At 42.5% G+C, this 14,874-nt stretch overlaps 1 protein-coding gene across 3 annotated transcripts in view; it reads left to right on the top strand.

The window, feature by feature from the left end:
• The first annotated feature begins 7,148 nt into the window (after positions 1-7,148).
• The window catches only part of VWA7 (von Willebrand factor A domain containing 7), a 149,809-nt gene continuing 142,083 nt past the window's right edge, over positions 7,149-14,874 (top strand). For 2 of the 3 annotated variants that reach the window (XM_077460996.1, XM_077460977.1), the window contains exon 1: positions 7,149-7,261. The gene's annotated coding sequence lies outside the window, so the exon portion shown is untranslated. The remainder of the gene's footprint in view (positions 7,262-14,874) is intronic. The other variant, XM_077460986.1, reaches the window with a different exon arrangement.

Genomic DNA, 14,874 nt, shown 5'->3' with positions numbered 1-14,874 from the left:
TTGAGGTTTCCTTAGGGATGCCTTGGAAAAATGCCAAAAATGTATCGAAAATTGTATACAAGCCAGTAGGTAGACAAAGCCTGCCTTTTAGTTACACAAAGTTACGAGTTTTCATTATGCACCACTTCGACTTTCTAGACACTGGCATCATCACACTGGCGTCATCAGTTAATAAGGAGGATGTCTGTTGCCTTCACAGCATCCTTGTTTTACCATCTCTGCCCCTCTTCCTCAGCACTGGGATGACATTAGGTGACTGATGGAGAGAAATTGAGGGAGAAGAGAAACATTGGAATACTAGTTGGTACCAGTGTACAAAAGTGTATTTGCTTTGGAAGAATAGATTACCTCTAACCTTGGATGATGGTTGATGGGTTGATGGATTGTTGGGATAAGACAATGGCTTGGCAGGAGGGATTCCCACATCAACACTGTCAGTGTTGATGGGGGAATCAAGCAAATTCTCTGTGTATGGCCGGTGTCTTGTCAAATAGGGTCCTCCATCAGATGCTGTCCCCTGCGTACTGCGCATGCGCAGTACACAGGAACACAGATTCCGAAAATTGCCGAGGATGAACGGCGCCTGCGCCGTGAGTCCAGGTTCTATCCCCACTATCCAAGTGGACATAGAGTTAGAATAAAAAAGAGCCGAGCGCAGCGAGGCCGAGCCCGAAGCGTGGCGAGCGAAGCTCGCCCGCGAGGGGCCCTCTAAAATTCACAACCCTATGTCCGCTTGGATGGTGGGGCTACCACCTCCACTCACGGCGCAGGCGCCGTTCAGCTTCGGAGATTTTCCGAAGCTTCGTCTGCTCCGTACTGCGCATGCACTGTACGGAGCGGACACATATTGATGGCCGGACTCTATTAGGCAGAACACCGGCAATTAGGCGCCACGCTGTAGCCATCTTTCGGCTATTGCGAGGACGCCTAGTGGTTCAGTTAAAATATGCACTTATAACAGAGATAGAAATATTAGGCAGTGGAGAGAATCCTCTCTCTACTGCCTACTATTTCTATCTCTGTTGTAAGTGCATATTTTTTTTGCATATTTGTTTGATATATATATATATATATATATATATATATATATATATATATATATATATATATAATTTTTTTTTTTTTTTTTAAAGGGTTTTTTCTTGTTATGAGACAGAGCAACCTTTTACATTTTCACATTTTTTCTATTATCTCCTTGTATCCAAGGAGTGATAAAAGTGCAGCAGTCTACACTTATAATTAGAGCAAGATTTTCCACACATATTTCAATGTACATAGACCACCCAGAGGGGTATGATTATTTTTCCCAACAAAAGTGGAGTTACGCTTTAAACTCCTTTATCGTAAACAAGCAGACAAATGGTCACTCACGTGAATCTGATGTAACTGTGCGTGTAAATTGTACAGGCATGTAGTCTTCCAAGTCCCCAGATCAGTATGTGGATGAAGCTACCGCCAGAAGACTGGTCAGTAAAAGATGGGAAACAGCAATGACATCACACGCCATGGGCGGTGAAGGGAGTGTGGCAGCGTGGTTTGAAGCCACCAGTTTCTGAAGCCTATTGAAGCCTATTTCACACAAGCTGTCCGATCAGGTCCACCTGTCAGTTTTTCAGGCGGACCTGATCAGACCATCCATTTCTCCCTATGGAGCAGTGGATGGAGTTTACAAGTGTCTGCTGACAGGGCTGGTGCAAGGATCGTTGACACCCTAGGCGAAACCTAATTTTGCCACCCCCCCCGGCTGCGCCCATGACTCCACCTTACCCTGCTCTTGCTACACATGACCTATCTGACCCCTAAACTGACCCCTTGACACATAAACTAATCCACCTGACTCCTACTTCCTGCACTACTCACATCACGCTGACCCCTACACTGATAATTACACTAACCCACCTGACACCTACACTGCCAATTACACATACACTGACCATCACGCTGACACCTACACTGACCATCACGCTGACACCTACACTGACCATCACACTGACACATACCCTGAAAACACATACACTGACACCTACCCTGACTCTGACACATCACACTGAAAACACATACACTGACATCCCCTGACCCTGACACATGCCCTGACACTGACACCTACACTGACGCATACACTTACGCATACACTGACGCATACCCTGACACATACCCTGACTCATCACACTGACTCATCTCACTGACTCATCTCACTGACTCATCTCACTGACTCATCTCACTGACTCATCTCACTGACTCATCTCACTGACTCATCTCACTGACTCATCTCACTGACTCATCACACTGAAAACACATACACTGAAAACACATCCCCTGACACATGCACTGACACTGACGCATATACTGATGCATACACTGATGCATACACTGACGCATCACAATGACCATCACAATGACCATCACAATGACGCATACACTGACGCATACACTGATGCATACACTGACCATCACACTGACCATCACACTGACCATCACACTGACCATCACACTGACCATCACACTGACCATCACACTGACCCATACACTGACCATCACAATGACCATCACAATGACCATCACACTGACGCATACTGACTCTGATACATCACACCGAAAACACATACACTGACACATCCCTTGACTCTGACACATGCACTAACCATCACACTGACACCTACACTGACCATCACACTGACACCTACACTGACCATCACACTGACACCTACACTGACCATCACACTGACACCTACACTGACGCATCACACTGACGCATCACACTGACGCATCACACTGACGCATCACACTGACGCATACAATGGCACTGACACACATCACACTGACCTACCTGACTCCTACTTCCTGCATTACTCACAAACAACCCCCCTCGATACAGCTCAATGTAGATTGGGGAGGATCCATCCTCCTCCTTACCTCTGCTCTTTGATGCTGCCTTCAGCGACCATCATCCGGGCCTCTCCAACTCCTCCGCACTGGGTGTGCAGAATTGTTCAGGAGTCCATGCCAGCGCCGTCCACCCGCTCCGCCGGGGCCACGCCAGCGCCATCCACCCGCTCCGCCTCCATCATATCCCCACCGGGACCAGGCCAGCACTGTCCACCCCGCTCCACGATGTCCCCCCCTGGGCAGGAGGTCAGCTGACCGACCTCTCAATGCTCCCATCTCCGCTGAGCCCCGCCCCTCCGCTGCACTCACACAGACACACAGCGTGCTCCAGAGGGACAGGCTGGAGCAAAGGAGTCCCGGAGCGGCGCTGTGAGATAAACACGTGTGAGCACGGTGGGGCGCTCAGCTGGAAACATGGGGGATTGGTGGTGCCGGCGGCACACCATGGGGGGGCGAGATATCAGAAGAGGAGCTCACACTGGACAGAGGCCGTGGTTGCGCCCTAGGCAGCTGCCTACTTCGCCTAGTGGTAGCGCCGGCCCTGTCTACCGATACCCCCAGCATCTGTTCTGATCCTGTCTGCCAAAAACAGTGGATCAGATGACAGTTGGATGGAAATGGACAAGCAGTCCATTTCCACTGAACAGAGGGGCTGTGTCCTAGTCCACTCTGCATAGCGGAGCAGTCATGGAGCTGTCATCCACCTGTTCAGTGGGGAGACCTGTTGAGCAGGCAGATGTGTGTTACAGAGAATGCTCGTGTGAAATCAGTTTGTTTTCAGTCCAGAAAACGACTGGCAACAATTTGTCAGAATTGTTCCGGTTGTGTTGAAGTTTGCATGTGTTTAAAAGGTTTCCGGTATTTTAAAAAAATCACTTGCACAGCCTTCAACTTAAACAAGCACACATGGATTGCCTGAACACACATGTTTATACATATAGGATCATTGTGTATTAAGCCAATTACACACGATTGGATTTTCCAACGGGAAATGTGTGATGACAGGCTGTTGGCGGAAAATCCGACCGTTTGTACACTCCATCGGATAATTGTCGGATTTTCCGCGGACAAATGTTGGATGGTAGGTTTTAAAATGTTCCACGTACAAATGTCTGTTGTCGGATTTTCTGAGCGTGTGTACATAAGTCTGTCAGATAAAAGTCCAAAGTACAAACACGCATGCTCAGAAGCAAGGATGAGCTAGAAGCGGTCGGTCTTGTAAACCAACATTCATAATGGAGAATTAACATTCATGACATGGCAAATTATGAAATCTCAAAATGCAGCGCACAGTCTCTTCTTCTTTAATGGGATAATAATGAAGTTGCTTCATGTTGGTGTCCCTTGTTAATTTTACTTTGCATTTTTTTTAAATGTAACTGCCTACTCCCAAATTGTCATTTAAAGTAAAACACATAGCCAAGTATTGTTCTCCACAATTTTTATTGTGCATTAAATAACAATAAAATTAGACATGCTATCTGCCAATAGAACTTAACCAAAAAGTGCATTCTATGCATCCAAAAATATAACAAATCAAATCATAATTTTTCAACCAAAAAATAAAATAAAAGCCTCATGCATGTATCCTGTTTCTTAATATAGGGGGTCAACAATGCCAAGAGTTGGTGAAAGCAGGGGTCCGTCATCCAGAGCTAATTCCGAAAATCATCTGGATTATTCTCCTGGAGCTCCCACAGCAAAGGCATATGGCATAATTGGTCACGTTTAAGCAAACAATTTTTGGCCCAAGAACTCCTCCTCCTCCTGTTCCTGGACTGGACTTGGTTAAAGCAATAAATCTAAGGCCAATAATAAATATTACATATACGTTATCTCCTCCGATTCCACAAAATGGCTGGTTGACGAACGGCCATTCGGAAACAAACTGAAAAGCATGAAATGAAAAATGTGAACTGAAAAGCGCAAGCAGAAAAGCACTAAATGAAAAGTGTGAAATGAAAAGCACAAATCAACACTCACCAAACTTCTACTAACACGAAATTAGCAGAAGGAGCCCAAAGGGTGAGCGCTAAAGAGCTGAAAAAACACCTAGTACGTCACTACGTTCGTGTTTGTTAGCCAACAATTCCTTGCCATTTGTATGCAAGACAAATTCCAGGCACACACCTTGAGACTAAAGTCAGAGGTTTTGTCTGTGGAAAATCAGATTGTGTTTGACACTTTAGACTTTTAATTTAAACAAGCACACTCAGTTTGCCTAAACGTCTCTTTTAAGGATAAAGTTTATGAGTTTGGTTAAGGGTTAAATGTTTAGATCATGTACAGGGGTTACATTATGGTTAAAAGCTAGTAAGTGACTTGAAATTTTGGGTATGATCAGTACTTTTTTTCATAATACATTTAGCAGGTGTACAAATGTATAACAAATGCAATAAAGAGCAAAATATAGCATACTGATATTTGTAGCCACAGAAAAGCATAGTAGCTAAAATTGTGGAAGTCCACAAATTAGAACACATTTTAGGACACATTGGAATATATTTCTGAGCTGGTTGGAAATTGGTTGCACTGCTACATACAAAGCCTATGTATCACCCCCACCTTCCGCATAGGCTCAAGATGCGTATTCAGCAAAGAGAGTGCAAGTTTTCAAAGCTGATCTCTGGGAATTCACTTTTTTTGCAAACATACTGTGGTCCAGCTTGGCTTGATGCAAGTATCCATATCTGATATCATGAAGGGCGGCTGGGGATGCTGAAAATCATTGTAGTATTCCAGGCTACAGGTGATCTTATGGGCGCAGCTCCAGAGGCTTCTCCTCTGCACACTGACACCATCTTGAGCATGCCTTGCATTTTCTTCAATAAATACAAGGTGCCATGCTGATTGCACAAGAGGAGAGGAGGGGCTAATAAAGTCATGATATTCACCTCATCCAATCAGAGAACACCTTGAAAAAAAAGACAATGGCAGTTTGCAAAGTGCAGTTGCACCAGAGCTTAATAAATGAGCTCTTCTGCCTTCCATCATCTAATCTTGTGCAAGGAAAAATTTTTTTTTTTTTTACTTGCACGTGATTGGGTATTTTTTGGAAAGAGACGTTTTAACTCGTTTACTAAGCTCTGGAGCAACTGCACAGTCTATTTGCCTTTAGTAAATCGACCACAATGTGTTTTCTGAATAGTGGAGGTATGGGAGCAAGCAACACTGTTTTCAGCGTGTAGAATCCAGAAGTTCATGGCTCACATTATACTGAATGTAGCGTGCACTACTGGATATCAGATATGAATACCTACTGTACATCGAGCCAAGCTGGACCAAGTTAAGGTTGCAGAAAAAGAACAAATATTTCATGGAGTTCAGCATTAGGTGTAACCAATCAGAATTGCTGCTAAAGCCATGATAGATGCGGAATGGCTGCTCTGGATTACTGCACTTTAGAATATTTTGTTTAGACATACAGTATGCTCATCATTTATAGTTCTTTAGTAGTCCTTACATTTTGAGAGGTTGCAGTGTGTTTTTTGAAAATAATGCCTAGTCTAAATAACACTGAATAATAATAATAAATAAAACGGAATAGTATTATTATTAATAATAATAATAAAAATAATAAACAAAGAAAACAAAAATATAATAATAATACTGTTAAAAAATAAAACTGAAAAAACTGAATAATAATCATCATAATATATAATATTAATAAAATAATAATAATAATAAATAACACTGAATAACACTGTTGGTCTTGTGTATTATTGTATCTTTCTGATCTCCTGGTGTAAAGCTGAACTCGTGGGGGGGGGGGGGGGGTTCGAGCCGCTAAGCTTTTGCTTTCTCACGCTCACCCCCACCATGGTTTTTGTGGGAGCACAAAGGGCTGGTGAACTGTGTCTTACACACACAAAAGACCGGCGTATACAAAGCCATGGATTAAAGGGGACACATACTGCATTTACACTCTGCATACCCTTTATTCCCAATTAGTTTAACCTGATTATTTCTACTTATTCTCTTATCCTCAGATCATATCTGCAGAGGCACTGTCTACAAATATGGTCACAATTTTCCCTTTGACGGACTGACTCAGTGTTTGAGATCTGTTCATAGTCTTTTTGTGGTTGCATTTTTTTCGACTGATTGCGTCCTTTTTTCCCCTCAGGTCTGTTGATGTTGTGTCGTTGTTACTTAGAGAACAAGCAAAAAAAAAAAAAATACAATCAGCCAATGCTTCTACACATGCACCCTTTTGTGGCAGGTTGACATTCGTCTCCTTTAAGGAGAGGGCGGGACCTGTCTTTGAACTGGGCTGATAAACAGTAGAAGTGGCAAGTGTAAACTGAGAGATTAGAGTAAGAAGTGAGGACGCTGGAAAGAGGGAGAGACGGAGAAGTGCAGGTGCGAAGGGCAAGTGAGTCTACTCAGCTTACAGAGCTGTAATAATTTTTTATTCATTATCTATATGCATTTTAGGGTTGATAGGGATATCTACCTAGAGGGCTCTGGCAGAACTGCTTCTCACATAGATTTGTAATACCATCATAGTGTAACTTTAAATGATCAGTCTTGCATGCCATACATGTGTGACTTCAGTGGGTCAGGGGTGGGCAATTCCATGCAGAATGCAGAACCAGTCAGTATAGTTCAAGGACAAAGCAAAACTAGCTGTTAAACAATTAATTGATGGGTTAAATACCCTCAAGAGGTAGCTATCAATCAGCAAATGTTGATTTAGTCAAAGAAGCTAAAAACACAACCTGGAGCTATACCTGTGACATAAGGGCTGATAACAAAGGAATTTTTCTAAGAATATCATTATGACTTATAGGTCAAAGTCACATGGGCAGGATAGGTGCTATTTGCAGCCTTGCAAGAAACAGCTATACATATGTTCTTGGACACCATTACTATTTCTTCAAAATCTACCCCCTCATTCTACTCCAAAGGGCAATATTATTTGTTTCCATTTGCATCTTTGCAAGAAACAGCTATACATATGTTCCTGGGCATCATCACTATTCCTCCAGCATCTACCCTCTATTTCTACCCAACACATTTAACTTTCTGAGAGTTTTGCTTTTATCTCTCTGTGCATACACCATTTCCAGGAAGATCATTCCCTAATCAGGTGACACATGTCACACTTCAAAATTAAAATATGAAACCTCTACAAATATTAACTTTCCTGCTAGCAGCAATAGGTGCTAGGAGCTGTTAAAGTGACTTGCATGTCATAAGCATTCCACAAGATTATTGATAGTTGTAGAATCTAACCTTTCTTAAATATCTTTGGATATCTTAGTATGGACCTATATTAAAATAACATATTCTCAGCCAACCATACTCCCTAATTTCAGAGATGCTAAGAGAAGCCCCAAAACACTTATCTTGCAAAAAAAAAAAAAAAAAGGTGTGCTGGGGTTTTTTCACATCTAGCGAGGTAACCGGATGCCTACGCATTGGCCAGGTGGTCTACACTGCAGGGGGTGGTCAAAATTTAGGCTGAGCTGCTGATTACATCAGTTGAAACCATCAGATGATCCAGAGAAGAGAGCTGAGACCATCACATGATCTGGCCAGGAGAGCGGAGCCCATCAGCTGATCTGGCAAATAGAGCTGAGAACATTGGATGATCTGGCCAGGAGATCTAAGAACGTTGGATGAACCAGCCAGGAGAGCTTAGACTGCCGGCTTATCCAGCCAGGAGATCTGTTGAACGGTCCAACCAGGAGGCTGTGCCCAGATGCTCTGTAATTGGGTCATGTGGGATCTAAGACCATCAAATGATCCATCCTGTAGATTTGAGACTGTTGCATGATCCAGAAGGACAGCTGAGACTATTGGATGATACAGGAGGAGAGTGCAGAACGTCGCATGATCCCACCAGGAAAGCTGAGGCTATCCGATGATCCAGCCAGGACAGCTATGACTGTTTGATGATTGAGCTAGGAGGATGTTTACAGGTACCCAGGAGTGGGTCATATGAGACAGTTGAATGATGCAACCAGAAGAAAATCCATTAGATAATCCATCCATTTGAAAAGGCATCATTCAAGGATAGTGGATTTCCTTTTCACATTAGAACTGAGTGGAAAAATAACATCTTACTCTTTCATACATCATGTGTAGTGGAGGGACTACTGTCAGAAGTAGTATGGTATGTGTGGTAGTGGTATATGCAGCAATTTATTTGGACCTAAGATCCCATATGAACTGATTTTTCATTTGAATTTTAGTAAACCTGACTTACAGAGTGTGTTATACTTAGAAAATGTGGTTCCTTATAGCAACAACCATTATACCACAGGGTACCATCAGTGGGCATTACCACAGTCAAACATGACCAATTCAAGTGAATGGGGCAGTGCATTCAACTGTTTTGTAATGTTGTGTAATGCACGCGGTTGCGGTAATGTGGGCCTTCAAGAGATAAAGCAAGTGTTAAGGAGAGACCACTACTTCCACACAGATGGCAAGGGTACATACAGCGTGCTGGCAGAGTTTAGGCTTCTTTACTTGGGATGTACCTGCTTTTTAAAGAAAATGAATTGCAAGGCTTTGTACGTCTTTTATTTTGATGTACCTGAAGTTCATTTGGCTGATTTAAACTAAAAGTTACATTAGAAAATGATATATTATATTAGATTTATAGGAAGATGAGCTGAATAACAGTGCTCAGGCCATTGTGTCCCATACATCAAAATTGCAAAAAGAACGCCGGCAACCCGATTGATTCTTTTTAAATCACCTTTATTGAGCACAGACAGCAGTGCGACATCAAAGCGCTAACATGTTTCGGCAAAAGCCTTCCTCAGGAAGCAAAAGAAGCAATCGAGTTGCTGGCATTCTTTTTGAAAAGTTAAATTAGGTTTTAAAAACTGTCTTTATTTGTAGAACTTAGCTTTGTGGTCTTGTGGGGGAGCTACTAACATCCTGTAAAGTCACCTTTCATCCTCGGAAATCAGAACCACAAAGGATGCTGGAAGTGACCATGTCTCTTAGCAGTGCGCTATGATCACATTTTTCTGAACCATACCTGCAAAACTTAATATATAACGAGGGGTAAAAAAAATGAAAAAGCTTATTGTATCAACAATTTACAAAAAGTTAAAAATCTAAGTGATGTTCCATCATGTATTCCAAAAATTAACAAAATTATATTAGTGGCAGCCATCTAAACAAGCTCAGAAGTTATGTATTATAAATGTGGAGTCAATTAAAGACATTTAAAATAGACTCGGCCACATGAAGACACGAGGCAACATATCAATTCTAACCTTATATCATGTAGAGTTGAGCCCATTGGTTTCTTTGATATACAGTAAGTGCAGAATTCATATATTGCAGCTTGTCTTCATATTTGTCCGAGCCCTTTTTAAATGTTTTAAGTGGCTCCACGTTTATAATGCATACCTTCCAACATTCTGAGCTGCCACTTCAATGGAGAAGTCCAGATATATATTTTTTCAATTTTCCAAAGATTAGTACTCCTGTCAGGTTTTTATTTCTGTGTTTACATCGGGAAGATTTCCCTTCACTTCATATCCAAAGTATTTGAAAAGTAGTGGAAATCTTCCATAGCAAGAGGAAATCCAGACTTTGACAGTTGTCAATGGAACAGGTGTCCCCATTTGAAGATGAAAGATATCGACTCACCTAAAATTGTGCTGAAAACTGTAAAATTGTGGATTTCCCATAAGATTTTTAAATCTCTAGCCAGAAAATTAGGTAGGATGTATCTGACTTACAGCAGTTTCTAATACTCATTTTGAGAAGCTCACAGGGTGCAGTGAAATCAGAGTGAGCAACTTCAGTAGATGAGAATAGCCTGTACAACTGTGCAAGACAGAAGGGAAGGCCGGAGTGTAGCTTTAACCACTTAACCACTTGCCTACTGGGCACTTAAACACCCCTCCTGCCCACACCAATTTTCAGCTTTCGGTGCTCTCACACTTTGAATGACAATTACTCAGTCATGCAACACTGTATCCAAATGAATTTTTAGTCCTTTTTTCCCCACAAATAGAGCTTTCTTTTGGTGGTATTTGATCACCTCTGTTTTTTTTATTTGTGCTATAAATGAAAAAAGACCGAAAATGTCGAAAAAAAAACAAATTTTTCTTTGTTTCTCTGATAAAATTTTGCAAATTATTAATTTTTTTCATAAATTTTGGCCACAATTTATACTGCTACATATCTTTAGTAAAAATAGTGGATATTATTTGGTCTTTGTGAATGTTAGAGGGTCTACAAGCTGTGGTGCAAATCACACAAAATTTATCACATTTGATGTACTGGTGGCCGATCTAATTTCTTGCGACCCGAACAAGCCAGGGAAGTACAAATACCCCCCAAATGACCCCTTTTTTGAAAGTAGACATTCCAAGGTATTTAGTAAGAGGAATGGTGAGCTTTTTGATGTTGTCATTTTTTTCCCACAATTCTTTGCAAAATGAAGATTTTTTACTTTATTTTAATTTTTTCCACAAAATTGTCATTGTAATAGGTTATTTCTCTCACATGGCATTTGTATACCACAAATAATGCCCCAAAATAAAAATGAGTATTACGATACCACATGTGTGGGACTTTTCCACAGCCTGGCCACATAGAGAGGCTCAACATGCAGGGAGCACCGTCACATGTTCTAGGAGCATAAATTACACATCTAACTTGTTGACTACCTATTACACTTTTGAAGGCCCTGGAGCACCAGGACAATGACACGTGACACCGATGTGGCACTGATGACAGATGGTACTGATGACAGATGCCACTAATACGTGGCACTGATGACATGTGACTCTGACAGATGGCACTAATATGTGGCACTGATGATAGATGACACTTATACGTGGCACTGATGACACATGGCACTAATACGTGGCACTGGTGACACATGGCACTAATATGTGGCACTGATGACACGTGACACTGATGACAGATGGCACTGATACCTGGCATTGATGACAGATGGCACTGATACCTGGCATTGATGACACGTGACACTGATAACAGATGGCATGTGACACTGACAGGTGGCACTGATGACAGATGGCACTGATACTGGCACTGATGACACGTGACACTGATATGGCACTGATGACAAATGGCACTATGTGGCACTGATGACACGTGGCACTGATGAGAGGTGGCACTGATGACAGATGGCACTTATACGTGGCACTGGGGAAAGATGGCACTGAGGACAGGTAGCACTGGGAACAGATGGCACTGATGACAGGTGGCACTGGGGACAGATGGCACTGATGACAGGTGGCAGTGGGGGCAGATGGCAGTGGGGACAGATGGGCACTTTATTTTCGTTTTATTTTTTATTTATTTTTTACACTAAGCGCTGCATCTCTGCAGCGGTTCATCTCTCCCTCCTCACACGCTGTCTGTGTGAGGAGGGATAGCCGGTGATGAGAGATGATTCTCATATGTTTACATATGAGATCATCTCTCATTGGGCACGACGATCACGCTGTAAACGGCTGCTGTGATTGGCCGTTTACAGCGATCTGTGACTGGCTGTGTCTGGGGGACACGGCCAGCACAGAACTTGAGTTTAAGTTAAAGGGAGGACATCCAGGGACGCCCTCCCGGCAGACAGCGTCCGCGCTGTAGCCGTCTTTTGGCTATAGCGTGGACGCGAAGTGGTTGAGGACCGCCCGCTGCATACATATATAGGGCGGCACAGTGGCGTAGTGCTTAGCACTCTCACCTAGCAGTAAGAAGGGTTGCTGGTTCAAATCCCAACCACGGCACTACATGCCTGGAGCTTGCATGTTCTCCCTGTGCCTGCATGGGTTTCCTCCGGGTACTCCGGTTTCCTCCCACTATCCAAAGACATGCAGGTAGGTTTATTGGCTTCTGTCCAAAATTGGCCCTAGTATATGAATGGGGACCTTGGATTGTGGGCTCCCTGAGGGTAGCGACTGATGTGAGTGTGCAGGGATAGGGACAATTGTAGACACTCACTCAGGTTGAACTGGTGTCTTTATTCAACCTTACTAACTATGAAACTATACTGCAGCAAGGCAGCCCTCCTGAATGAAATGACGTACCTGTACGTTGTTACGTGTATGTGAGACTGCGGGCATGTGCATGCTGCCAGAGGCACGTGCGCACCCTCTGCACAGCAGGGAAGCCGATGCATGGCTGCGATGTCCACTCGCAATCGCCGGTCAGACAGGCAGAACAGGGATCTGCCATTGTAAACAAACAGATAACCGTTCTGTCAGGGGAGTACTGAGAGATCATCTGTTCCTAGTGATTAGGAACAGCGACCTCTCTGTACTCCCAATCAGTCCACTCCCCCCACAGTTAGAAACACCTCTCTAGGACACATTTAACCCCTTGATCGCCCCCTGGTGTTAACCACTTCCCTGCCAGAGTCATTTATCAGTGTATATTTTTAGCTCGGATCACTGTAAGAATGTCACTGGTCCCAAAAAAGTGTCAAAAATGTCCGTTCTGCCTGCTGCAATGTTACAGTCCTGCCAATACTTGCTGATCATCTCCATACGAGTAAAAAAAAATGCCATAAATATATCCCCTATTTTGTAGATGATATAACTTTTGTGCAAACTAATCAAAATACGCTTACTGCAATTTTTTGATATAAAAAATATGTAGAAGAATACATATTTTCTTCTAAACTGATGAAGAAATTATTTATTGGATATTTATTATAGCAAAAAGTAAAACATATATATGTTTTTAAAAAAAAATAAAAACCGCAGAGGGGATCAAATACCACCAAAAGAAAGCTCTATTTGTGTGAAAAAAAGGGCATATATTTTGTTTAGGTACAGTGTCGCACGATTGCGCAATTGTCAGTTAAAGCGACGCAGTGCTGTATCGCAAATAATTACTTGGTCATTAAGGGGGTAAATCCTTCCAGCCCTTAAGTGGTTAACAAAGTGATTTTTGTTTTTCTTAATCCACTTTGGAACATAATTACCTATAACACAATTGTATTACCTGTTGATAATGCCAATTCATTATCCCTTTGCTTTAAACAGGTTGACAAAGGGAGCAGCAAGACTGTGCAAATAGAAAACACCTCTACCATGGTGAAAACCTTAAGGGCAAACTATCACCTCTCTTTTGTGACCCCCACAGCAGATCAATGTGCGCTTCAACACTAGATGTACTCACTTCCTTTATCAGTAAGGACTCTGACTCTTGGAGAACCTCAGCAGCTCAGATGAGTGCATGGATGATTCAGTGTGTAGTTACATGTTAAAATACAATTAGAACCATATGCATACGCACAGGGTGTGAAGGATGTGCCTGGGCACACGCCAATTACCTCTTGCGCATTAGCATTATCACTCTGTGTACAGGCGGGGAGATGGGAAAGATCTCCTTCTTGGCTCTCCCATATAAGAAGTGCTTACGCACTTCTCTTTCACTGTGATGGGCCACACACACACACACACACACACACACACACACACGCAGGTGCGTTTGAGCCTTGGGCTGCAAACACCCTAATACAGTAGGCTTCACACACCTATGATTAGAACCTATATAGTGCTCACTGTTTATTTATTTAAAAAAGCATAAAAATAGAAAGCCACTCACATGTAGTAAGAGGCGTGGTTTCATGTCACTGAGAGACAGAGTAAGTTGACCATACGAAATTACATTGAAGGATCCAATCCATTGCCATTCACCCTGATGGTTGCAGATGTCTATACATGCTCTTGTTTGGTCTTACTACATCTGAGTGGCTTTCTATTTTTATACTTAAAAAAATGTAAATAACAGTGAGCACTATTTTGGTTCTCATTGTCTTTTAACATGTAAATATGCACTGAATCATCCATCCATACACCTGAGCTGCTGATGTTCTACAAGAGTCAGAGTTTTTGCTGAATAAGAAGGAAAGGAGCGCATCTGATTATGGAGCACATAGTGACCCTTGTTGTGGGGGCCAATACAGAGAGGTGAGAGTTTGCCCATAAGAGATTTACCTTGATGGAGGTGTTTTCAACATGCATGTTCTTGCAG

The sequence above is a fragment of the Lithobates pipiens genome, unplaced genomic scaffold (genome assembly GCF_037356315.1).
Source record: "Lithobates pipiens isolate NorthernLeopardFrog02 unplaced genomic scaffold, aLitPip1_a1.2 Scaffold_1, whole genome shotgun sequence".
NCBI classification, from domain to species: domain Eukaryota; kingdom Metazoa; phylum Chordata; class Amphibia; order Anura; family Ranidae; genus Lithobates; species Lithobates pipiens.
The sequence above is the reverse complement of the archived record's forward strand: the minus strand, read 5'-3'. Positions and strand labels throughout refer to the sequence as shown.